Below are 4,011 nucleotides of genomic sequence, written 5' to 3' on the forward strand. Positions count from 1 at the left end.
CTTGTAATATGAACTTAGGCTACAGCACTTGATGTTTCTTTATAGATTTAGCCCACATTAAGAAATACTAAAGTTTACTATTGCCAAAATATGGCATTCAAGTTGATTTCCATGCACTTGTAATATGAACTTAGGCTACAGCACTTTATGTTTCTTTATAGATTTAGCCCACATTAAGAAATACTAAAGTTTACTAAAGTACTTAATATAGAGTTCTGTAGTAAACTGTAGTAAAATGTAGAATACTATACTAGACACTGTAATATCCCTCGATCATGTGAACAACTTAGTATAGAATTTTGCAGTATACTGTAGAATACTATAGTAAATACTACAGTATTATCCCCAAAAAACATTGTAGTGAACACTACAGAAATATCTGCAAAAACACATTTTTATTTCTAGAGTAAATACTACAGTATTTTATTTGCATTTACCCTGCCGATCCTCTCACCATATCCCAATTTGTGAGAAACCTACAAGCCAAGTACAGTTGAAGTCAGAAGTTTACATACACTTATGTTGGAGTCATTAAAACTCGTTTTTCAGTTTTGGCAAGTCGTTTAGGACATTTACTTTGTGCATGACACAAGTAATTTTTCCAACAATTGTTTACAGGCAGATTATTTCACTTATAATTCACTGTATCACAATTCTAGTGGGTCAGAAGTTTACATACACTAAGTTGACTGTGCCTTTAAACAGCTTGGAAAATTCCGGAAAATGATGTCATGGCTTTAGACGCTTCTGATAGGCTAATTGACATCATTTGAGTGAATTGGAGGTTTACCTGTGGATGTATTTCAAGGCCTACCTTCAAACTCAGTGCCTCTTTGCTTGACATCATGGGAAAATCAAAAGAAATCAGCCAAGACCTCAGAAAAAAAATGGTAGACCTCCATGAGTCTGGGTCATCCTTGGGAGCAATTTCCAAATGCCTGAAGGTACCACGTACATCTGTACGAACAGTAGCATGCAAGTATAAACACCATGGGACTACGCAGCCGTCATACCGCTCAGGAGGAGACGCGTTCTGTCTCCAAGAGATGAACGTACTTTGGTGCGAAAAGTGCAAATCAATCCTAGAACAACAGCAAAGGACCTTGTTAAGATGCTGGAGGAAACAGGTACAAAAGTATCTATATCCACTGTAAAACGAGTCCTATATCGACATAACCTGAAAGATCGCTCAGCAAGGAAGAAGCCACTGCTCCAAAACCGCCATAAAAAAGCCAGACTATGGTTTGCAACTGCACATGGGGACAAAGATTGTACTTTTTGGAGAAATGTCCTCTGGTCTGATGAAACAAAAATAGAACTGTTTGGCCATAATGACCATCATTATGTTTGGAGGAAAAAGGGGGAGGCTTGCAAGCCGAAGAACACCATCCCGACCGTGAAGCACGGGGGTGGCAGCATCATGTTGTGGGGGTGCTTTGCTGCAGGAGGGACTGGTGCACTTCACAAAATAGATGGCATCGTGAGGGGGGAAAATGATGTGGATATATTGAAGCAACATCTCAAGACATCAGTCAGGAAGTTAAAGCTTGGTCGCAAATGGGTCTTACAAATGGACAATGACCCCAAGCATACTTCCAAAGTTGTGGCAAAATGGTTTAAGGACAACAAAGTCAAGGTATTGGAGTGGCCATCACAAAGCCCTGACCTCAATCCTATAGAAAATGAGTGGGCAGAACTGAAAAAGCCTGTGCGAGCTAGGACGCCTAGAAACCTGCCTGAGTTAAACCAGCTCTGTCAGAAAGAATTCACCCAACTTATTGTGAGAAGCTTGTGGAAGGCTACCCGAAACATTTGACCCAAGTTAAACAATGTAAAGGCAATGCTACCAAATACTAATTGAGTGTATGTAAACTTCTGACCCACTGGGAATGTGATGAAAGAAAAGAAAAGTTGAAATAAATCATTCTCTCTTCTATTATTCTGACATTTCACATTCTTAAAATCAACTGGTGATCCTAACTGATCTAAGACAGTGTCACGACTTCCACCGAAGGTGGCTCCTCTCCCTGTTCGGGCGGTGCTCGGCGGTCGTCGTCGCCGGCCTACTAGCTGCCACCGATCCATTTTTCCTTTTCGTTTGTGTCTGTCTGTTTTTTCACACCTGTGTTCATTTAGTTTGTTTCAATGGGTTTATTATCACCCCGCTGCCTGCTAGTCTTTGTGCGGGATTGTTTGTATGTGTTCTACGTTAGGGGTGCGTGTCTGCACCACAGGGTTTTTGTTTTATTCGGTAGTGTTACCGTTTTTGAGTATTTTGTTTAGGAGTGGAGTTTTCTCCTCCATGTGTAATTAGTTTCCCTGTGTGTGGCGACTTCGTTTTGTGCTTGTTTTCCCTCATGTTGTTATTGAGTCGGGACTACTATAATAAACGTTTGTTCCACTGGAACTTCCTTGCTCTCCTGCTCCTGATTCCTGCACCTCCCTCCTACTAGGAGGCTATTGTAACAGACAGGGCATTTTGACTAGGATTAAATGTCAGGAATTGTGAAAAACTGAGATTAAATGTATTTGGCTAAGGTGTATGTAAACTTCCGACTTCAACTGTATATACCATATTCCATACAGGTTATATAAAAGAGCAGAAGCTCTGAACTCTCCGTTCAGAACCCAGTCCTACCTACCTAAAGGTTATAGAAATTTTGCTCTTTTAGTATTTCTCCAGTAGGTTTCCTCAAGGAGAAAGCCCCCCCCCCCACTTCAATGTCCCCAAAAACACTACAGTAAATACTACAGTATGCTACAGTCCACAAAAGCACTACAGTAATTACTATAGTGTATACTAAAAAAAGATTTACTACAGTATCAGTCCGCAAAAACATCACAGCGAATACTACAGTAAAGTCTTCAAAAACACTATAGTGATTTTTATAGTATTCCTAACATAGTATATAGTACACTATAGTATTTTTTAATGTGGGAGTGGGTGGGAAAGTAATAGTGGGTGGTTGGGTTGGGTTTGAACATCTTGTTTATAGAATTCTAATTTCTAAAATGTCCTCATGCATAGATTTGATCATTGTGTGAAATTCACGCCAATATTATAATTTATTAACAGAACATGACGTGGAAAACTGCATTTTCTTTTGATTTTGAATTAGATTTACAAGTAAAAAGTGTTATAATGTATTAATTTACACTACCGGTCAAAAGTTTTAGAACACCTACTCATTCAAGGGTTTTTCTTTATTTTACTATTTTCTACATTGCAGAATAATAGTGAAGACATCAAAACTATGAAATAACACATATGGAATCATGTAGTAACAAAAAAAGTGTTAAACAAATCAAAATAGATTTTAGATTTTAGATTCTTCAAAGTAGCCATTCTTTGCCTTGATGACAGCTTTGCACACTCTTGGCATTCTCTCAACCAGCTTCATGAGGTAGTCACCTGGAATGCATTTCAATTAACAGGTGTGCCTTCTTAAAAGTTATTTTGTGGAATTTCTTTCCTTCTTAATGCGTTTGAGCCAATCAGTTGTGTTGTGACAAGGTAGGGGGGTATACAGAAGGTGGGCGGCAGGTAGCCTAGTGGTTAGAGCGTTGGACTTGTAACCAAAACGTTGCAATATCGAATCACTGAGCTGACAAGGTAAAAATCTGTCATTCTGCCCCTGAACAAGGCAGAGATTGCAAATTGGCCAGTGTTACCTAGTGTTGATTTTTCAGTGTAACATTTTTTTGTGTTGATTCCGGAGTAAAATTAACTCTTAGGGTTAAATTGACACCGAGTGGTGTAATAGAACCCAAGTGTCTGTTAATAACCGATGTTGAACCAAAACCCCGGCCATCATGTTTCCCATGCTCAATGCAGGTGATTTTACAATTATGTAATTCTTTACACTGGGTAATTCTTGGCTCTAAACACTCTGTCTCAAACATCATACTCTACTTTACACTTCAGCTTCTTTTAGAAATCCTCTGGTTCATATTTCAGTTAATTTCCTTTGTGCCTATAAGCCTCTCCGTGTGACCTACAGATGTGAAGAG

The 4,011-nt window shown here is 39.0% G+C and overlaps 1 non-coding gene across 1 annotated transcript; it reads left to right on the forward strand.

The window, feature by feature from the left end:
* Nucleotides 1-2,652: 2,652 nt before the first annotated feature.
* Nucleotides 2,653-2,709, forward strand: LOC123725299 (U7 small nuclear RNA). Its single transcript, XR_006757797.1, has one exon. It is a non-coding gene; the product is annotated as a U7 small nuclear RNA (small nuclear RNA).
* Nucleotides 2,710-4,011: the final 1,302 nt, after the last annotated feature.

This window comes from Salmo salar, chromosome ssa11 (assembly GCF_905237065.1).
Source record: "Salmo salar chromosome ssa11, Ssal_v3.1, whole genome shotgun sequence".
NCBI classification, from domain to species: domain Eukaryota; kingdom Metazoa; phylum Chordata; class Actinopteri; order Salmoniformes; family Salmonidae; genus Salmo; species Salmo salar.